A 24,200-nucleotide genomic window follows, 5' to 3' on the forward strand; every position below is an offset into this window, starting at 1 on the left:
GAAAATTGTGAATGCCTAAATATAGTCATGCAGAAAAATGTTACTCTTTTGAAAGAGGTGGTTCAGTCTAGCTCTGTCATTATGCTGAAACCAATGAGAGTGAAAAGTAGACAACCTAAATATCTTAGAAGGAAAATCTTAGGCAAAACGGGAACACACACATACATACATTTTTAAGTATTCAGAGAGTTCAAAGTATCTGTTATTTTTATTGTGCTAAGGAAATGAGAGGTAACCAGGGACAAAAATGGTAAAAGCATTCAGATATAGAGAGACACAGACTTTTCTAAATATCCAGATCTTTCATTTCTCAATGTACTTGAGAACTCTGTTGGCTTGTATAATGTGCAATGCAGAATAGATACATATCCACCAAAAAATTCTGTATAAATATACAATCAATTTACAACAAGATCGCCATAATAAATGGAATTTCATGATGATGATGTTTAAGGGTTCCAAGTGTAGTACTGAAAAATAAATGAGTTTTTAACGTTTGGAGAAGACAAGATGCTGTTTTGAGAAATTCCCTGTGTGATTCTGGTATGTATATTGATTGATGGGTATTCTTTTTATGATGTGAATCTTTTATGGGTTGAATTGTATATTCCCTAAAAGTTCACATACTAAAGTATTAATTCTCAATGCCTCAGAATATGATTGTATTTGGATATAGGGTCTATAAAGAGGCAAAAGTTAAAATGAGATCATTAGGGTGGACCCTAATCCAATATGACTGGTGTCCTTATAAGAAAACATTTGGACAGAGATATGCACAAAGCTAAGTTGATGTGAAGACACAGGAGGAAGGTGGCATTCTACAAGCCAAAAAAACACATGTTTCAGAAGAAACCAACCCAACACCTTGATAAAGGATTCTAGTTTCCATACGTGTGAAAAACATTAATTTATGTTTGTTAAGTCACCCAGTCTGTGGTACTTTGTTATGGCCAACTTAGCAAACAAATAGAGCTTCCTCAAAGAAGAATAGATAAGCTCTTTGGAAACTTTGGGAATTTTATTTGTCTTCTATATTTTATCAGAGACTGAAATAAATGTAATAAGTTGGACAAGGGATATTTTTCCAAAATATGAAATAATTTTCCGCACTAAAGCAGTAGGCCATAAGGAAGGAAAATTATCCTGTGCTGAAATTTTGTATTTAGTGAAGGGGACAAAGCTTTCAGTGAAGATCATAGCAACTACGAGGATTCTAAACAGCAATGTTTGCATGAACTTTTGATAGTGCTTTTGGTTCACTGAAGAAAACAATGTTTGGGATAAACTGTTTCATAAACTTCTAAAGAATACTAGCTTTACTTTGGAAGTTACCAGCACAAATATTGATTCATTACTGCCTATAACTTTGTTTATTCAAGCCGTTGCTTACTAGAGCACTGAGGGCCTAAGCAAGGACTGTCGTATGGAAGGCTCTCAATGCATGTTGGTGGAATACATTTGCACAATGAACAATGCTAACTTTTCCACACACATTTTACTACTTAGATTTTCTTAAAAATATTATGTTCTGTGGAAAACATGACCAAGAAAATTAATTTGCAAATTGGCTATGTTGTTCTCTTTTGAGTCTTCACCAAAATAATTATGTACTTCTGATATTAGCTCTATAATTCTAGGCATCCTATTAAATGATACATTTAGAAATTTGTGGCTTTATATTTATTTAGAGGAAACTATATTTATTTGGATGGCAAGTTTGTTCAAATAGACTATTATAGCAATTATATAAATAAATTATAGCATCATAAATAATGAAGAAGTAAAAATGTATGAGCAATTATGTTCATTGACAGCTGATATGAGTTATTATAAAAACTATTACGTTTTCATTTCTTTATAGCCTATGTTCTGAAAAGTCTCAAAGAAGCATAAAAGATTAGCACTTACTAGACTGGGAACTCATGCCTAGAATTGCATTTTGTAATTTTTATTATAAATTGAAGTACTTAGGTTTATTTACTATAAATCAAAGATATTAGGCAAATATCTCAAAAATAGAATTTTGGTGTCTTAGGGGAAATGGGTAAGAGATCTTAAGAATCTACTTGAATTGTGATTATTCCAGACTAATTCTGCTTACGTTTATAAAAATCTATTGCACTATTTTAAAAAAATTATTCTTCACAGTTATTTAAGATTTCTTATTAAAACACTGAAGAGTTATGCATGATTTTGTGATGATAATTAATAGAAAGAGTACTATGATCTTTCAGCTGCTCTTTTAACTTCTCTCAGTCTGAGTCCTGATCTATGAAATGGGAATAACTATAACTGACACGCTTTGCTCACAAGATTTTGTAAAGGTAAAATAAAATGATGTATGTATAAGGTGTTTACATAAAAACACCATAATGGTACAGGTAAAATTATTGTTAATTCAGCTGTCACAATTATTTGTAAATTTCTCAGTAGAATCAAGGTTTTCCTGGACAAAATCTAACACAAAAATCCCTTCAGTTCCATCTCATCATTTACCCAAACAGGGAATATTAATATACCATATGCGAGGGAGCTTAAATAATTTCTTTATAACATCATAGTAGGTAGCTCAGTAGTGAAAATTAACAGGAAAAAATGGATGGAAATCAAAAGAAAAGCCTGGCAGCAATGGGAGAGTGAATGATACAGAGGTGAAACCAGAAGCAAGCACTTCAAATGAAAATGTGTCTTTTGCCAGAATTGTTCCCCATGTAAGTTTATAATAACCCTGGAAATGACTGAATTGTATGAACCAAACTAGATAATTGGAGCAGGTGTCTGGCATTAGAAGAGATGAAAATGGTGTTCTCTTCTCTCCTATAAAGATGAAGAAGACATAATAGGAATACATATCGATTCCAAGGAGAGCACCATGCCAACTCTATTGCAGATGGAATTGTGTGAGGCATCCCAATGATTAAGAATGAAAAATAGTCAAAACTAGGATGCATGATTCACCAAAGAAAAATAACTCTTAGTTTTCTTCTTGAATGTCCATTATGTTTCACAGATGTTGAAACCAGAAAGTGGCTATGTTTCCAATGTTAATAAAAATATGTGATAAATTGAGGCTTAGTAGGAATATTTTTGAATAGGCAGTACATAAAATGCATGCTGCTAATCAGAAGGATAGCTTTTCACATGATGTTTTTCCCATCAAATTATGGCTGTGAGAATCTGGAGACATTGCCCAATGTAGTAATAAACAAGAGTCCATTTATGGTCAGGTCTAAAAATTCATTATTTTAAAATCTCCTGAAGTTTTTATAATTTGCTGGTAATTAAACACATCAAGGCACTATGTATGTATCTCCTAATAGATTTGTAACAAAAGGCTTTGCAATAACTATTCAAATTCCTCATTGATGTTAGAATAGCCAAAGTCAAACTTTACTATTAAGCATAAGACACGAGAAATAATGTTGGATATTATTCCCAGGATGTTAATTTATTTCTATTTAACAAAATAGAATATGTACTTATGTTTATCAAGTATTCTGTAAGGTACTGATATATTGTTTGTGTTTTTAAAATATTGTCTTTCCCCAGTTTTAGAGCCTTTGCTAGAAGTCCACCACCTTCATTTTGAGCAGATGATCAAGTCCACACCCCAATTTTATCAAACTCTCATTCTCAGGGCTGCCATGCATCTGCTATAATCACCCCAGGTCAGGTACTAGAAAATTAAAGCGAACTCATGTTTCCAAGAGACTATAAAATTATTCAAATTAGCTTATCCCCAGGGAGCATTTAAAACCTAGCTAACCCCATCCCACTTGCTGCACATAAGCTGCTCCCTGTAGCTCCAGTTTGTTGTTACCCAGCCCCCAGGTGCAAGCCCCTACATGGCTATGCATGACTGTGTTCTCTTGTTTGAAGCTGTAACAAGAGCTCTGTCTTTTATTCTGTCATTTTGTTGTGCCCACTCTCAAAAGAGTCTTTAAATCTTATAAAATGGGCATTGTTGATACAAAGATGAAGAAAAATGCATATTATCTTTAAGCATCTCTTGGTCCACACTTGGTAATCAAATGTAGGAAGATAATGATGACAATGACAATAATGACAATTATTAAACACTATTATAGGCCAGAAATACTACATAGATCATCTTTATTCCTTAAAATTAACTTGGAATGTTGGCACTACGATGATTCCATCTTATAGATCAATTACAAGTCCTTTGAAATTGTTCAGGAAAGAAAGAGAGATGGGGAGGGGAAAGAAAGAGAGACACAAACATAGATAAAAACATGATAAAGACATCTGGAAATGGGCTGGTGAGATTTTTGAAGAAGAATCTGTGCTAATGGAGTACATACTTGTATGTATTAACCAAAATACATTTCTTTTTTCCTTCTGGACAAACAGCCTAAAGCTTTAAACTGCCATGCAGTTATGTATAGCCATACATAAAGATCCGGTCAATAAGATTGTGGCAAAAAAGATACAAGACTTTGCACTTGGTGCATAAAAGCCTCCGACAGGCTTTATTCATTTTGCCTCTTTTGACTACTAGACGGAGATGAACTTCGCAGTGACTTTGAGAGTCAAATGTTAAAGTGGGGCATGAGATGGAAGGAATCTGCATTTCTGAGTCGATTCTTGCAGGAGAGCTACTGGCAAGAAATACCTACTTTTGACTGCAGTAGGAGTGAGAAATAAATTGTATTGAATTAAGCCATTAAGACTGAGGGTTTTATTAGTTATGACAACTCATTTATGAGCTGACACCCCTACCAAGCTAAATGATTTTCAATAGTTTGACTTCTTGATGAGAGATTGTGATTGAGCTGCAAATCAAAATGAGAAATGTTGGGAAAAAAAAAAAGAAAAGACGTTTAGTAATGGGTAGAGTAATGGGTTTACTTTTGCACAGATGGAAATTAAAAAGTATTTGAGATATCTAACTAAAGGTCTTATAAGGCAATTGAATGTATGCCAATGAAGAAAAATTAAGACACATCTGCAAAGGACATGTAGATTTAGTGTCAATAACATAGTCCACAGCTCAGCAAAAGACAAGTAGAATATTAGATTACCTAAAGAGGAAAATGTGAAATAAAGGCCAATAAAAAGATCTGAGGTAACACCAAGAGGAGTGGTAGCAAACTATTAAGTTAACTTACTCTAAAAATAATCCCTACGTTGATTATATTTAAACAACAAAATAAACAAAAAAGCAGTGCAACCTCAAAGCTGCAGAGAATGAAATTGAATGGAGAATGGAAATAAAGGCTTCATATTTCTTTTATAACAACATAATTCATCCCATTACGTAACAGCTAACCATGTTGGGAGGAATAGTAACAATGAATATTGTGCACATTAGAATTTTAAACATCTATGACGGGAGATTGCATTCTGCTCAGAGAAAGTAATACATTTAAAACTCTTTTTTTTTTTTTTTTTTTTTTTTTTTTTTTTGTGGCACCTACTTCTGGTAACTGGCTCATGTGCTATTTAAAAAACCAGGAAGATGCAGTGACATTCTGTTCATATATTCATTCATGTAACCCAAGTGGAAACTGTTCTTTTAAATATATTATCCTGGGTCGATTTTCAGAGCAAATATGATTTTAACTGTATGAAAAAATAGATTTTTTTAAAGTCATCCCGATAAGAATTTCATGACAAATTTGTCACAGGGTCTTTACTTTTTCTAATAGACTATACTTTTTGAGCAGTTTTAGTTCAGAGCAAAATTCAATAGAAGGTACAGAGATTTCCCCTAAATCTCCTGCCCTCACACATGTATAGCCTTCACCATTATCAAAGTCTCCCACCAAAGTAGTACATTTATTATAATTGATTAACTCTCATTAACACAACATTATCATCAGATTCCATAGTTTATATTAAGATTCCTCTGGATGTTGTACATTCTATGGGTTTGAATAAATGCACGATGACACGCCCTCAATATCCCTTGTGTTCTTCCTCTACACCCTTCCCTTCCCTCCTAATTTGTGGAAACCACTGATCTTTTCAATAACTCTAAGGTTTTGCCTTTTCCAGAATAACATATATTGGAATCATACAGTATATAGCCTTTTCAGATTGGTTTCTTTCACTAAGTAATATGCATTTAAGTTTCCTCCATGTTTTTTCACGGCTTGATAGTTCTTTTGTTTGTTTGTTTGTTTGTTTAAGATCTAAGTGATATTCCATTGTCTGTATGTACCACAGATTATTTATCTATTCATCTACTGAAGGACATCTTGGCTGCTTCCACCATTTTGTAGTTATAGATAATAATTCTATGAATATGTATGTGCAGGTTTTTGTGTAGACATGTTTTCAGTCCCTTTAGGTAAATACCCAGGAACATGATTGCTGGATTGTATGTTAAAGCTATGTTTAGTTTTGTAAGAAACTTCCTAACTGTCTTCTAAAGTGGCTGTATTGTTTTACACTCCCACCAGTAGTGAATAAGACTTCCAGTTGCTCCACATTGTCACCAACATTTGGTGTCATCAGTGTTCCAGATTCTGGCTCTTTTAATAGGTGTGTAGTGGTATATCATTGTTGTTTAATTTGTATTTCCCTAATGACATATAATTTGGAGCATCTTTTCAAATGCTTATTTGCCACCTGTATGTGGTGAGATGTTGGTTAAGGTCTTTGGTACTTTTTTTTTTTTTTTTTTTTTTTGAGACAGAGTCTCACTGTATCACCCAGGCTGGAATGCAGTGGTGCGATCTCGGCTCACTGCAACCTCCGCCTCTGGAGTTTAAGCAATTCTCCTGTCTCAGTCTCCCTCGTAGGTTAAGTACTGTATTTTTAGTAGAGATGGGATTTCAGCATATTGGCCCATTTTTAAAAATTGGATTGTTTGTTTTCCTATTGTTGAGGTTTGAAAATTCTTTGTATACTTTGTGTGTTTCAAGTCCTTTATTGGATATGTCTTTTGCAAATAGCCAGTCTGTGGCTTGTCTTCACAGTGTCTTTTTCACAGCAAAAATTTTAAATTTTAACGAGGTCCATCTTATCATTTTTTAAATGGATCGTGCCTTTGGTGTTGCAACTGAAATGTCATCACCAATTTCAAGATCATCTAGACTTTCCTCTATGTTATATTCTATAGGTTCTATATCTCTGTGTTTTCCATTTATATTTTAGTTCCAGTTTGAGTTTATTTGTTTGTAGAGGGTTGTAAGATCTGTGTCCAGATTGACTTTTTGCATGTAGACATCCAGATGTTCCCACAGCATTTATTAAAAGACTCTCTTTTCTCCATTGAATTGTCCAAACTCCTTTGTCAAAGATCAGCTGACTATATATGTATCTAGTTCTGGGCTCTATTATGTTCCATTGCCAATTTTTTTCTGTTTCTATTCTTTCATCAATATCACACTGTCTGGATTACTGTAGCTTTATAGTGTGTCTTGAAATCCAGTAACATCAGTCATCTAACTTGGTTCTATTTTTTCTGTTACTATTTTGTAAAAGTAGTAGTATGCCAGTAATGACTGGTAGAGACTACATGATAATACTCAAAATGGAATATAACTTCAAGAAAATGATAAATAACAAATGTTATTCTTTATTCCCCTTTTTTATGCTCAGTGGAAAGAAAATGTTATTCTTAATTCTTAAGAAATCAAGCAGTAAACTTACAATGAAAACAATTCAATTTTTGAACATATATAGAAAAAATTACTTTAATGCTACAATCAAAAATTAATTTTTATGGTTTATTACATATGTATTATATCAATCATCTATAAATTTACCAATCAAGATACAGTCTTATTATCTTAATTTCATTACAAGAAAATGTGTGCCTACACAGTGTCTGAAACCTAGTGAGAGTTCACCAAATGTCTATTAAATTAATATATGACAAAGTATAAGAGAAATATTGTGCCTTTCTACCCCAAAATACAACTATTATTTTCCTTAACCTTCATCTTATTGATCCCCAGAGTTCTCAGTAATCTTTAGCAAAGATTACTGCTTCCGTAGGTTCTAAAGCAGAACATATCTGAGGAATACCCTTTAGCTTACTTTGATTTCAAAATGTATGTTATTAGCCAATGACAATTCAACCCATAGCACCTCTTCAACCAGGAATTTAAAAACGATGATAGGATGCTATACGGTTTTAAAATAAAATTAGCAACAGAAATGTTGATGCTTTTTTTCCAAAAGAAAGAGCAGAGTTCTTTAAGACAAATATTATTTTTCTTTTTCAAGTGTTGCGCTTTAAAAAGGGGGTGAATCAGAAGTTTTATTCATAAAATTCATGGATTTTTTGTATTCTTCATTTGTAAAAATATGTCTCAAAATATAGTTAATAAATGCTGACAATGGTGAGTCATAAAAATTGGGAATGTTTTATTTTTAAATACTTGGAAAACACATGGGGTTTGGCACATAATAGCTAATTCTTTACAGTTTTCATTTTGGTAGCCAAGCATGGCACAGCAAAGACTAAAAAAAGACAACAAAGAGGCTGACAAGGATACATGTCCCTTGACAATAGCACACATCCCTATTTCAAGTACCGCATTGTCAAAAAATGAAGTGGCAGAAAATACACATCTGAGCCTCAGTATTAGGCATTTTTCCAGGCAGAACATTTTTTTCCTAATGTTTGATTCATTTACAAGATTTAAAAATAAATGTCTGCTCACAGTAGAATTTCAATAACATGTTACTTTATATCTTCAATGTAAGCAAATAATAAAACTATATTCCTCAAAACCAAAGTACTTTTATCCCCTCATCTTATCCAATGCCTTGTCTCTGTGCATGTTCTGCTATGGCATTGCCAGTACTTATAGTTAGATTTGACTGTAGCTCCATTTTACTACCACTTACACCTAGAACTGACGTTGGGCTGCTGCTTCCCTTTTCTGCTCTACTGCCAGTCCCATCACTTTTGACTACTCCAAAATCACAACCAAATAAATGAGAAAAGAACTCGATTTCACTAAATGGCAAAATAAAAATATTTAGATATTTAGATAGGATCATTCTTCATTAGGTTACTTCAGTCTGCATTGCATTTAGAATGGAACCATTAAAAGTCTCCCAATAGTGACAATACTACTTACTTCTATTTATTGAATTCCACTTTCTGAAAGAAAAGCAGGTTCACCCATATAAACTTTAACTGAGATCATTGTAAACCTTATAGTTAAGGTTCCCAGTAGCTGAAACTTATATGCAACTTAACTTGATTTTCTAAAACTTATTTTAATAAGGTTTATTATTTAAAATATGTTTACATGATATACAAATCTAAACAATTGCAAAATTTCATTTTTTAGACTATTTCAGACTATATTCTGATCAGACAATTTTTACTTTTTTTCATGGCTATCACCACCTTTCATACAAATTAACCTCTGTCATGGTAAAAGCCTTATTTTTCAGAGAAACATCTTTAAAAGAAACTTCAGAAAATCAATCATTATGAATTAAACTTTGTTTTCCTGATCTTCAAACAAAAATTGATTCAAAACATCACAGATATTGACAACAAGAAGTCATACAACTTGAGATGTATAAAAGATCCCAGTAAAGGGAAACATGTGAGTGAAAATATTTCTTGTTCAAAAAATTTCATTCCCTAGACATAAAAGGCCCTCGAATTTCTCCAGATGAATGCCAGTTCTAATGCAGTTTATGAGTACCTTCATTGCTATTACATTCTGAAATATAATAAAATGACATGTTTTAAATGATATCTTTCAAAACATTTACTGGACTCTCCAGGAAGCTGGATCAGCCCAAAATTGTAAGCACTCCAGGAATGTTGTTTAGTAACCTTGGGAAGATTTATTTAAACAAATTTCATCTGAATAAGGAAATTCATCTTATTTTTAATGACGATTTGAAATAGCATTCTTTCATGTCAGTGTTTTCCTCCGTTGAACCTGTGTTAGTTATCCTCTGAAGATGGATTAGGTTCTAGCAACTTCTCTGAACACCTGGGAGGAGTAAGCCATGGCTCTTTGCCACTATTACAGACACAGTTCTCTTCTGTTCACCTATTTAATGAGTTCTTATCCAGAAATCCCAATGCACCGATATAAGGTGTTAAATAACTGTGGACCACCCCATGTGAAATAATGTCTACAATAATTACCATGGGGGCACAGTATGCAAGTAAAACAGAAGAAAAAAATTGTCTCGTTGAAGAAGCTGTCATCTTAAATGAATATAATGTAAAATGGCAGAGCACAGATGTTTTGGTGTCTTTTAAAATAATTAAACTTGTGAACATAACTCTGGGTCCTAGTGTTCATGTTGTGGCAGTGACTTCCACTCCACAGGAAAAGAGTGCTTGATTAGTATGTTAAGAACAAAAAGAACCTATCTTTTTTTATTACTATGAAGAATCATTCAAGATTTGACTGTAGCTCCATTTTACTACCACTTACACCTAGAACCGATGTTGGGCCGCTGCTTCCTTTTTCTGCTCTACTGCCAGTCCCATCACTTTTGACTACTCCAAAATCACAGCCAAATAAATGAGAAAAGAACTCAATTTCACTAAATGGCAAAATGAAAATATTTAGATATTTAGATAGGATCATTCGTCATTAGGTTATTTCAGTCTGGATTGCATTTGGAATGGAATCATTAAAAGTCTCCCAATAGTGACAATACTACTTACTTCTATTTATTGAATTCCACCTTCTGAAAGAAAAGCAAGTTCACCCATATAAACTTTAACTGAGATCATTGTAAATGTCTCCTTTACTCTTACGTCCAGAGTGGTAACCACATGCTGCCGCGTATGTCCATATGCCTGTTGTATGTTCAGTCTTGGAGTTCCTAACTTCTCTTTCTTTATTACTGGATTATTTCATGTAACTCTAATCTTCCAACTAGGCTTTGACTTTAGCTACTTTGTCTTTGACTTGTTTGATTCATACTTTTCCAACATACAATAAAAATGAGAGGCACCTCCCAGCAACCATGAAGATGCACCACCACTCAGATCTACTGTTGAGGAGAGCATAATTAACACAGGACCCCAGATACTGTACTTTGAATCCACCATCAATTCACACAGAGGCCATGCTTCCCATAGGCTAGTCTTAGGCAAAGGGCTGAAAGTGGCAAGGATGATAAGGCAGATCCATTTTTAGGAGTTATAGAACACTCTGATAAACAACTTTGGCCCTAGTACTTGCCATCAACTTGACCAAAACTGTTTAAAATTCTTCTTCCGTAAAATAATCTACTTATCTAACTTTCCTTCCTTCATAATCTTCTTCACAGCTGTCAGACCGTTACTGCCATCTGATAGTTCTGACCGTCTCTTCCAGCTCCTCCTCTGGCTCTCTCCCATTTTTTTCTTCACCGGTGTTTTCTCCAACAAATCCTTTCTTTTATTCAACCTCTAACCCCACCTTAGTGTCTGCTTCTTAAAGGACTTAAATAAACACGTACCCCCATCATAGCCTTTTACCTTCCACTTGTTTACCAAACCTTCCCCAGCTACTCTGGCTGAAACTGGCCCAATTGCCCCATTGACATTTATGGTTTCTTTGTAATAAGCATAGAAATTGACTGCCCTAGTCTTAAAACTTGAATTAGTTACTTTTGTCTTGTCTGAGTTCCTTTCTCAGGAAACCAACCAACAGGCTTTCCAGATAGTATCAAGGAACTGAATTTACCAGATCACTGTGTCTAGACAATGAGATATTAGACCAATCCCTCACCCTTCAGGATTGCCTAACCGACCACCTGCTACACCCATCTTCTTTATCTCTCTCCAATTCCTGTCTTGCCATACATTGTTATATTTCTTTCTTGCTATATAAACTAATTTTAGTTGGCTGAAGAGATGGTTTTGAGACTGATCTCTCATCTCCTCATCGCCCGACTAAAGCCTCTTCTCGGGCAACATTCATTGTGTCTGTTATTGGCTTTCTGGGTGGCGAGCAGCAGGACCTAGACTGAGCCCTTGGTGTTTTGGTAACATGGCTTTCTTTGTTTCATCTGTGTAACAATGAAAGAGTCACACCAGGTGATTTTATGAGCCTATTTTATCATCAGGAACAATACTCTACTTACTCTACATTTTTGAATAGGAAAATAATCAGTGTGACCTGATTGGTAAAGATAAATAGGTAAGATGACCAACATGTCTGGAAGATTTAAAGTAGTAAGCACTTATTGCTAGCAAGTCACACTGACAAATAGCAATTATTGGGCTGGGCATGGTGGCTCACACCTGTAATCCCAGCGCTTTGGGAGGTCAAGGCGGGTAGATCACCTGAGGTCAGGAGTTCGAGACCAGCATGATAGTAAGCACTCTTTTTCCTGTGGAGTGGAAATCACTGCCACAACATGAACACGAGGACCCAGAGTTATGTAAGATTAAGTGGTAGGCTATTTTAGATTATCTTTTTGCTTTACAACTTTTAAAAATCAATGTTACCTGGATATTACTCATATATTGAAAAAATGTTTAAACTTCTAAACATAATCTTATAGCAATAGCAGAAATATAAACATTTCTGTATTTTCCCTCTCAAATTCTGTTGTACACACAAAAATATTCAAATTTCAAAATTCTAGTGTATATCCAATCTTCTACAGTTTCTTTTTTTTTCAATCAATGTTATATTGTTAAAAGTTACTGTAGAGAAATTGGGAAAGGGGAATATAAAGCACAATTAGACCTACTTGGGAGATCTTAGAAATGTTATAATTCACTTTCTGTGCAATATATGAAGAGATGCAATATATGAAGAGATACTTGGTTATAAGGAAATAAAATGTATATTAACTGGGTTTTTTTGTTAATGAAAATATGAATTGCCTACATTTTTGGATAGGAAAATAGTCAGTGTGACTTGATTGGTAAAGATAAATAGGTAAGATGATCAACATGTCTGGAAGATTTAAAGGTATTTCTTGGTAGAGACTTGAATGACAGAACCATGATAGACCTCAGTAGAAAGGTAATCCTTAGAATGTGAGTTATTAGAATACAAAGGGCAATGGAGAAGTATAAATGGATAGTAGGGTGGTGAAGAATGCATTAATATACAGTTAGAGTTTTCCAAAGGGCCCAGTAATCTGATGATAAGGGGAAGGTTGGAGGACAAAAGAAGAGGCAGTGTGTGACACAAACAGGAGAAAGCTGGAAGGCAGTAACATGAAGGCAGAGGGCAGCCCCAGCATCTGCCTGTTGCAAACGAACTCCACAGAACACCAATAGACGGTGAAAACTGTGCTTCTCTTCAGGTTCTATGATGCAATTCAGGGAATTAAATAGTTACTTTTCTTTAATTAATTTGAAGATGCAATTCTTCAAGAGTGGCTTAGCTAGTTCCAGTTTAAAGTGCTTTGTGTTTGTATACTTGGGACCCAATACCTTCTTAAGGAAAGATTTCATGCCCAATAAATGTTTGTTTGTTTTTTTTTAAGAAATGAATGCTAGTCTAACGAACCAATGTCAATTTTTTCTCCTCCATTTTCAGTAGTAAAGGAACAGCAGCACTATATATACCCAGTCAAATTTTATGTTGAAAACCATGTAGTCAGGGTTTCATTTTTAAATAAATAGTTTAAAACAATTTTGAAAGTGTAAACTTAGATAACTCATAGAAAAATCAAAATATTAAGTAAACACATAAAGATCCCCAGCATTTATAATAATATGAGAAGTATAAATAATTATGTTTGATATATTTATCATGTATCAGATTAGCAAAAGTGAAAAAGAATCCATCATGCAAAGTGATTAGGAGGATATGTAGAAGTCAGCCATTTAATACATTTCTGAAGTCATGCAACCTCTTTGGAGAGTATTGGATTGATGCAAAAGTAATTGCAGTTTTGTCTACTTTTAGTGGAAAAAAATAGCAATTATTGGGCTGGACATGGTGGCTCACACCTGTAATGCCAGCACTTCGGGAGGTCAAGGTGGGCAGATCACCTGAGGTCAGGAGTTTCAGACCACCGTGATCAACATAGTGAAACCCCATCTCTACTAACACTACAAAAATTAGCTGGTCATGGTGGCAGGCACTTGTAATCCCAGCTACTCGGGAGGTTGAGGCAGGATGGCTTGAACCTGGGTGGCGGAGGTTTCAGTGAGCTGAGATCCCGCCACTTCATTCCAGCCTAGGTGATAGAGTGAGACACCATATCAAAAAAAAAAAAAAAAAAAAAAAAAAAAAATGCAATTACTTTTGGATCAACCTAATGATTTGGCAGTATCAAAATCTGAAATACGCTTTACTTTAAATATAGGCCAATTCTTAACATAAAAATATACATGATTTAAATTGTCACTGATAGCAATTAAATTAAAAATTTGTATTTTAGCCATAACATGGAATATAATATATCCTGTTAGAAAATCAGAAAGATAGTCAAGCATGATGTAGAAAACATCATATGTTGTACATCAGTACACAGTATCTTTTTAATTTTACAAATGGTTATATAAGTGTGTGTGTAATCGTGTTTAGTTATGCTTTTTCAAAACCATTATTTAGAGCATAAACTCATTTTGTTTTTACACTGATTTCCTCCCACATAACAAAGATGCCACCAGAGACCCACAATTGGGATAACTGGGTGAATAATTAGCTTGCTTGTTTCTATTAACCTTTCTTAAGTGTATGTATAGCTCACATTTATTTCAGTGTTTAATATTAAAAGTGTTTTGGTCTTTATTTAAAAGTTTGATGATATTTTTTTGACCAGATATATGCCATAGGAACTTAACTTTGTTTATATCAATTAGCCTACAGTAAAATTGGTTTTATCATACATTGTTTCACTTCAGATTGCAGTACTTAAGAACCTATCAATGACGTTAAGTGAGAACTTACTGTACTTTTAGAGTTATAATGTAAATCTTATATACTTTTATAATGGTGGAATTATACTTTTTACCTCATGCTTATATTTGGAGTTCTGGACCCGTTCTGTGAGCTAATTCTCTTATTTCTATTTTAATAATTTTTGGCTCTGTCATTGAATTTAAAAATTCATGCAACTGAATTTTTAAAACATAAAAATACTGAATCACACAATCACCCTTGGCTACTATCATCTAAATATTAATATAACGTGTGTGTGTGCATGTACACATGTATGTATACATAATTCAAATATTTTAACTATTTGGTTTTATAATAGACAGATGGCTTCCCTTGGTCACAAAAATATTCTAAAATTTCTGCTGCATGCTTCAATGCTTTTTCAGTAATTCCTTGTCATGAGGAAATAAAAGTTTACTACCATTCTCTTGAGAGTTCTTCCAGCCAGCCTGCCTATGAGCATAGATTTATAGAGTCAAAAGATCTATTGCATTAGCCATTCCTAAGGGTCAGTTTTCAATCTTTGCTTCCCTTCTAATGATTAAGATGATTTCCTTAATACCTAAAGGTTTCCCATTTACACAGGGGTACCTCAGAAAACCTCAAGGGTCCTGTTGACAATCACCCAATCTGAAGGCTGAGATAAATGATCCATTGTGTATAACTGAAGACTTCTAATGCGGGAACTGACAGGCTGCAGGAATTACTGAGCTATTAGATCATCTCAGAGAAAGTGTGATACTCAATGTATGTCTCCTTTTTCCTCTACAAAAGTGATGATTCATACATAATCAAAGAAATGCCATTTCAACAGTATGGCTGGAATTTTGAAAATCTCTAGCAGCTTGTGTTTTTTTCAGTAGACTAATAAATTTTACTTTTTTTTTTTTTTCCTTCAGTGGAATGGGTATTTTGACTGTTCCTTTGCTCAGCATTCTTGAACAGAACAGCTCTCTACTTCCCATACTAGATGGAGGTGTGGCAGCATACTGAAGTCATTGGCAAAGAAGGAAGACTAATATTGTAAATCATTCCAAAGTGGAGGCACCTCGAGGGAATCCCTGGGGAATTAGCCAAGAATTTGTTGTAGAAGGAAAGGGAACCGGAATATTTACAAGTTGCTCTTAGTAAGAAGATGAAAAGAAAACCAGATATATAAAGATGAAAGGAAATGTCAGAAAGTCTGATTTATATTATGAGCAAAACAAATGGCACTATATCTTTCTAATAATTATGAAACCTAGACAAAAAGTGGATACGTTTGAAAATCCCCATGTTGAAACTGGAAATACTGTTGCAGTATACCTCCGTAATTAATGGAAAATGAAGATAGACTTAATTTCTCTCACAAAAGATAAAACAATTTATCGATGACATTGACAAGGGAAGTGGCTTGCTAGGTATACTGGGATGAAGAAAATATTCTTGCCTTATTTTATTTTTGAAGTGGTTTCTAATTTAAAGAATCGTTTTTTTTTTTTGTTTTTTTTTGTTTTTTTTATCATTTGCCAATAAGGCAACCTTAAACTATTGTTTACACTGTATCATGAGAGATGATAACATACACTGGGGTTTAGTATCAGTTAATGTGGCCATAAGTACCTTGAGAAGATAGTTAACATTAAAGAAGGAGAAAAGAAACTGGTAAGGGTAATTACCAAAACCCTCATTAGCAAGAATACTAAATATTCAACATAATGAAGGAATAATAAAGTAAACACAATGCTGGTTCTTATGGAATGGTATATATCTAATTCTAGGATGGGAGAACCATTTTGACTGGCAACGTTATAAAATCCTGTTTCCCACTGTGTCGCTCAGCAGCTGGCAATTTTCATCAAGTCCCCGCAGAAGATCGTGCTTCGGTTCAATTATGACACAGATCATTTGGAAGTGTAGCTTATTTTTAATTTTGATGATTTTCCTTACTCAATAAGCACACTACATAAGAACAAACCTGATTATTCTGTTTTTGAGGGCACTATTTTCATTTATTAACCACCTACGCAATGAAGAATTGAAGATCTATCTATACTAGGGTGACCAACTGTCCCAATTCACCTAGGACTGAGAGGGTTCCCAGGACATGTGACTTTCAGTGCCAAAACTGGAAAAGACCTGGGAAAACTAACAAATTGTTTAGCCTAATCGATAGCCATGGGTCAGAATAGCAAGGTAACAATTAGGATAATCAACTCTATAAGGTAAATGTAGCAGACAAACCAGCTACTTCAATATGAAAAAAGTTTGATTTATGACCAAATTGTCAAAGAAAGTCTGGTAAGAACTAAGGAACAATGAAAAATTAATCTCTTGTGCCTAGAGAAGAATTGGGAACTTGGACTAAATGCTATTATTGGCATGAGTTTTGCTTCACTCTTCACAGTGTGATTCTCATCCAACTCTTTCAAAAGGGTAACCATATTTAATACAATAACTGGAAGTAAAGTGGGTCATAATTATAATCACAATGAGGACACATCTTCTAATGTTCCTCTTGAATGTGTTTAATACAGCCATAAGTTATTTGAAAGAGAGATAAATTCTGTCCTCTACATCTCATGGTACTCTGTGCAGTGTTGTGCAAACTCTTCGTCAGTCAATCATCATTACGTCCCCTTTTGTTGAAGGCTTGTTTTATGTCAGTCACTGTGCTAAGCACTTCAACTCTATTACATCATTTAATTCTCATGACACTCTTTTGAGGGATGTGGTGGTGCCCTGAAGCCAGCTTGACCCCACTTAAGAGAACTGATTGGATATGTCTCTTCCCATCTCCTTTTTTAGAGATGCCGTGTTTTTAGCTTGAAATGAGTCGTGGTCCAAGAAGTTACACTATAGAAATTGGAAAAATACTGAAAAATAGAGGATTGCTTGTTCGTTTTGATTAGCTGGATTATTAGCACTACTGGAGACAGGTATCATTACCTTCATTTTCAGACGAGCTATATGAGATTCAAAAAAGCTAAGGAATGTGCCCAAATTCAGTCAGCCAATAAATAATACATGATTCTAATGTCTACATGTTTTATAACCAAGGTACATTGCTTGTCTCATGAAACTACTAAAATTTATTTTTTTTCTGCAATGTTGTAAAAGTGCTGTCTGTACTATATGACTGAGAAATCACATCACCATTTATGTCCCTCCATATTTTTGGACAATTTTAAATTAGTTTCTCTGACTTCACCTGAAAATAATTACTATTGTATATTCTACTACTTTGTAACAAAATGAATTTAAATTAGCTTAAAAGGTTAAAAAAAAAAAGCCAAAAGTTAAAATGATAGGTTCTGAAGTAAGTGTATTTTACTTTTATTTATTTGTAAAATTTCTCCTTAATAATAAATAATTTAGAAGTGCATTTAAACATGTTTAATTATACTGAATTATGTTTATTATACTGAATTCACTATGCATTAAATTAAGAATATTACAAATATGGGCCAGGCGCAGTGGCTCACGCCTGTAATCCCAGCACTCTGGAAGGCCGAGGCTGGCGGATCACGAGGTCAGGAGATCGAGACCATCCTGGCTAACACGGTGAAACCCTGTCTCTACTAAAAATACAAAAAATAAGCCAGGCGTGGTGGCGGGCTACTCGGCGTAGTCCCAGCTACTCGGGAGGCTGAGGCTAGAGAATGCCATGAACCTGGGAAGCGGATTTTGCAGTGAGCCGAGATAGCGCCACTGTTGCCGGAAGAAGCGATGCTTCCTAGTCTATATAAGAGACACTTGATTTTCTACCCAATTTGCTTATATTCTTTTTTTGTGATGGAGTCATACTCTTATTTCCTCATTACAATTTCTTTGGTCTCTTTTTTATAGTTTATATTTCTCTGCTGAACATTCTTATTCTTTTATTCATACAAGAATATTTTTCTTCAAATCACAAGATATTTTGAATTCTTTCTGTGCTAATTAAAAACTGTTGTATGTTGACATTGATTACCACTAAATATCTTTTTTAAAGAATGAGTCTTGCTTTTCTGCTTTTTAAAAATTTTTAAATAATTCTGTTTTGTCTTCTAAATATTGTGAATATTACTTTGTGAAGATTATGGATTCTATTATATTTCCCTGGACAGGATTGATTTTTGTTGTTTTAGTCATCAATTAACTAGGCTGGTATTAAAATGCAAACTATCCTTTGATGGCAGTTCAAATCTCAGTTCAGTGCTTTATTCTTGGCTTGGATGTTTAAAAATTTTCACACAAAATGCATGGTTTAGGAGCCAGCCAGGGATTGGAGCATACTTTATCCATAGAACTTAGGACTCCCTATGTGTAACTCCCATTTTTCTGGGAGTTTTCCCTTACTTTCCAGCAGTTGTGATTGTCCGAAATGAGAAAGATTGCAGGCTTTTATTAGAGATTTAGTCAGCACATATGGCAGAGTCTAAAAACCCTCCAGCTAGCAACTGCAAAATTGAGCAATTACTCCTTTATCTAAAGGTTGACTTCTCTGCCTAAGTTTTTTCACCTTCCTGTGCCTTCAATAGTTTTTCTTTGTTTTACTTCACTTTTTTGCTTATGTAGGGATGCATTTCTATCATTTTAACTTTGCATTTAACTTTGTATTACTTGTATCACTTCTATGGCATATTAACATTATTCTTGGGTTACAAGTAAAATAAATACAACTCAGCTTATCTTAAAACAGGGAAATGAATGGCTTACAATACTGAAATATTCCAGGAATAACCTCAAGAACAGCTGGATTACGATGTTCAAACAATATCACCAGGAATTTGTCCTTCTTACATATATTATAACCTGGCTCTGATTCTTCATGGGTTTTGTTCTGAAGGACTCTCCTATTTGATTCTCAAAGTTCCAGGCTTATGTGCTACAAGATTAAGGACATCAGCAGAATGAGGCTTGCACCAGATGGTTCCAAGAAAAGTTTTAGAACCAACTTTTATTTTTTGGCTGATTGATTGACCCATTCCTAAACTAATCCTTATGACTGTAATCAATCAAAGGTAGATCTACTGTTCGATCTCTGGAACTGAGTGGTAAGTTCAGCCCCATGTAAGCCACATAGACTGGGATTATCCCTAAAGAAAAATGAAGGTAGCCATACTAAATGAAAGAGAGGTTGGTAGAGTCGAGCAGAATCTCTGATGACACAGATGAGGAGAGAAAAGCATGTCAGGTTGAAAGAGGTAGAATGACCAATAACAGATGCTGACAAAAGCGAGCCCTTGTTCATTGTCAGCTTTCTCCTTAGTCCTCTTAAGAGCTGAGCCCAGGGCCTCCTCTTGAGTACATTTCCATTCTCTGACTCTTTTCATTAGTGTTCTCATCTCTCTTCTCTTACCAACAGGGTCAGGGATTTAGTTCTGTTTCATTTTATCAGCATAATCAAATAATTTTCCTTATGCATGCCAAAACAGCTAGGGACATATATCCAACAAAAACTTCTTCCCTTCCAAAAGATTCTGAAGATGCGCAACACTCTTGTCACCAACAATGAAAATATACCAAGACAATAAAACAAAAGCAATAAAAGTATACTAAGAACACAAAACAAAATCTCCAAGGGAAAAAAAATCATAAATAACAAATATTTTGTACACAGGAGTACATAATTTCCAAAAATAATTCTTTCAGTTTGCAATATGATTTTTGTTCCTCATATAATTCATACAGATATGTAAAGAGAATATAGGCCGGGCGCGGTGGCTCAAGCCTGTAATCCCAGCACTTTGGGAGGCCGAGACGGGCGGATCACGAGGTCAGGAGATCGAGACCATCCTGACTAACACAGTGAAACCCCGTCTCTACTAAAAATACAAAAAAAAAACTAGCCGGGCGAGGTGGCGGGCGCCTGTAGTCCCAGCTACTCGGGAGGCTGAGGCGGGAGAATGGCGCAAACCCGGGAGGCGGAGCTTGCAGTGAGCTGAGATCCGGCCACTGCACTCCAGTCCGGGCGACAGAGCGAGACTTCGCCTCAAAAAAAAAAAAAAAAAAAAAAAAAAGAGAATATATAATTTTACTAGCTTGTGGTAAGAATAAATTCACATATATTTTCATGTGTGCATTATAATGGCTCTCAGACCTCAAATCCTAGTCACCAGGGAGTCCATTATTTCACTTAGGTTAAACCTGCCTTGATATTGTGCATTCAGAAAGCATCTGCAATATTTGTTTCCTTTAACATTCAGTGAGCTCACTTCTAATACTGTTACTGATTATTTTCTCTCTACTAATAATCTCTACATAAAGAAAGCCTTTAATTGTTTTTACTAGTCTTTGAAAGTGTTGTTTTTCTTCTTTTATGTAGATAAAGCCACTTCACGGCTCCAGGTTGATGTCCAGTAGACTGTTCAGTCCCTCATTTTCTAATTTATCACTCATCTATATAATAGTCCATCATATACAAAGGCCTGTTAAAAGAAGTAAAAATGCTGGCTTTGTTCTTCCTACTATAGGAAATTGTCTATTAAACAGAAGATTCCCTTGAAATTTTACGCTAGAGAAAATAGGCATTCATTTTCTACTTCCAGATGCCTCCTTTGTAAATAGAGGCAGAATTCCAAAGGAAGATTTGGGAATTACAGTCTGTTGTCTCATCCATACATCTTCTGATAGATGTGGTTTCTGCTCCTCCCATAAACAAGACCATCACCCTGTAAGAACCACTGGTGCCATACTTCACAATGTCAACTGGCCTTTATTATTTTCTCAAATCATTGAGAAAAAAATAAAAGCCCTAAGTTATGATTGGGGAAGACACATTAAGCCAAAGTATAAACTCCGTGTCAAAAGACAGGCTACTTTAATCGTTTAAATAAATAAATAAAGTATAGAGAATTTTTTTCTACTTGTCCATCTATCACTATATGAGAATTAGCAAAACTCTACCTAATGGTGTATGTCGGGTTTGTGTGTGTGTGTGTGTGTGTGTGTATACTTATTCATATAATCATATAGATAGATTTATATAATATGTATCGTATTACTTTGTACTTAGTGAGAGCATTTACAAAGTCTTGCATCAGCAATTTATTCATCTATCCTGGGAGTGGTGTTAATTGCGCCATTATACTAATGGTTTATGTATAACCCAGCCTTCAAACAGGCTTCATTTAAAATTGGCAGTGCTAACTTACACCTGCAAAAAGGTGAGTATTTTTCTCCTAACTTGGGAATATAGGAGGCTGTTTCTCATCACATAACATATGCCTAAGGAATAATATTTTTGTTCTCTGTGATTATTATGCAAAGCCAGAAGGCACACTTCTGTATTAGAAGAAATTTGCTGAAGAATGTTAGGGAAATGATAACTCTTACAAAGTAACTACATGCTGGACAGGATGTTTATTTAAAACATTTGTTTGAATATATATGACGCACAGTAAATAAGATTACAGAATGATCTTGCTTTTAAATTAATCATTTCATTATTTTCATAGCATTCACCAACATGAATATACAATATTCTTACCTTTATTAAAATATTTTATTAATGGAGACTATATGTTCTTACTTTGCATAAAATGAATAGAAAACATTATTTATGGTAATTGCATTCATACAGTTTGTTTAAATGGCATACATTAAGTAATTTAGATATGTGGGGTAATCTAATTCCAGCACACAAAGTGTAATGGCTAATGTATTAACTAGCATCAACCCCTACTGATCAAAGATGAAGCAGTATTCAATCATTTGGTGGATTTGAATTTATACCATCACTTTCAATGTGACAGCTTTCCTTCCTATCCCAGCACCAAGGTCATGTTAAAGCTCCTCACCAGAACATAAGCTCTGTGAGGGCAGGGGCCCATCTCACCTGTTCATGTTTATATCCAGAATACGTTATGAACGTTACCTGATTTAATGCACATCAGTTTAATAAATAAGCGAGTTTAAAAATTCATTTTTTCTTAGAATTGCAAGTGTGAACACGTGTATGAATAAAAGAGAAGGAGATACTACGTATAGGCTGAGACTCCACTTCTTTTAACATTATAAGCCATTGTGACCTCAGATGTTCTGAGAAATCTGGGTTTCTTATAATTTTTGATACATAAGCAGAATATGTATGAGGAAAAAAAGAATTTTTGAGTTGATAATTTCAAATGATAAATTCTGATTCCTGTTCATCGAATAGCTATGTCTTCCCAGAGTTCTCATCAACAGAGTGTTTACTGAACATCTGTGGTGTGCCTGTAGGGATTCTGGGAGGAACTGTGAATGTAAGAGGGGAAAGCTTGCATGGTATCTCATTTTTGTATAGGATGATAAATAAAGATCGTCTTAAACTTATGTTTCAGCATGTGGAATATAATAATGTTTCTCTTCAAATAATCTGATCAATCTTTTAATCTTTAATTCATAGTACCCGCCCCCCCCATTTTTCTCCCTTTTTCTCCTTTTTTCCTTCTTGCCTAAAAAAATGTTATAACAAGCAAGTAGTAGTATTTAAAGTCATTTCCTAAGGAGTTAATAAAAAGTTTGTGAGAGTTACCACAATTAGATTCGTTTTCTTCCACTCCATTAGTTAATTTTCTTTTTCAGGCCACTAAATAATTAACAGAATAATAAGTGATATAGAAGAGATGTTGGCATCTTGATCTCATCTCCACCCTTTGTCTTATCAATGCTATCCTCTACTGTTTAGTATTACAGTGGAGGTAAACCTAGCTACAAAGTACTCCCTTTCTGTTCATGAAACTCAATCAATGCAATAAATGAAATGAATACTCTTGGGAAGAAACCAAGATACACTTACTATTTATTGTGATTACGCCTTTAAGATATAGAAATTGTTAACAACAACAACAACAACAACAACAACAACAACATAGATGTGTTTTTGCCATCAAGTTGTCTAGGTAAGAAAGGGTTCAAACTCAGTAGAGTTTCTGACTATGCTGGTCTGAATGGAGAAAATAGATGCACAGATCATAAATTAATGCCTGGAAACAGCCTGTGAACTTTTGCCAGCAACAGCTAATTTGCAACAATGGGGTTTCGTGAAAATGACAGTTTCAGTCGGCATGGGGAGGTGAGTAGAGCCATTTGAGAGGATGGAGAGGATGGTGCCTGCCAATAGATGTTGGCAGAGGATTGTCAACCTGCTGAGTACCAGGACTCATCAGCATATTTAATGTTATGAGCACAGACATTCTCTTTAAAAACATAAGCCATGAGAGGGCAATGTGGCTGCAGACTGCACAGAATGCAGGTGGATTATACATCTACTTAGAATTGTGGTAACTGGGAAATGGGAATATAAAGAAACCAGATACAAAGAGAAAAACGTAAAAGGCCAGAAGTAAATTTACAAGAAATACCAGTATAAGATTTTATTTTTTATTTTCTTTTAGTTTGATTTTATTTTAAGTTATGGGATACATGTGCAGAACATGCAGGATGGTT

This window comes from Rhinopithecus roxellana, chromosome 2 (genome assembly GCF_007565055.1).
Source record: "Rhinopithecus roxellana isolate Shanxi Qingling chromosome 2, ASM756505v1, whole genome shotgun sequence".
Lineage (NCBI taxonomy): Eukaryota > Metazoa > Chordata > Mammalia > Primates > Cercopithecidae > Rhinopithecus > Rhinopithecus roxellana.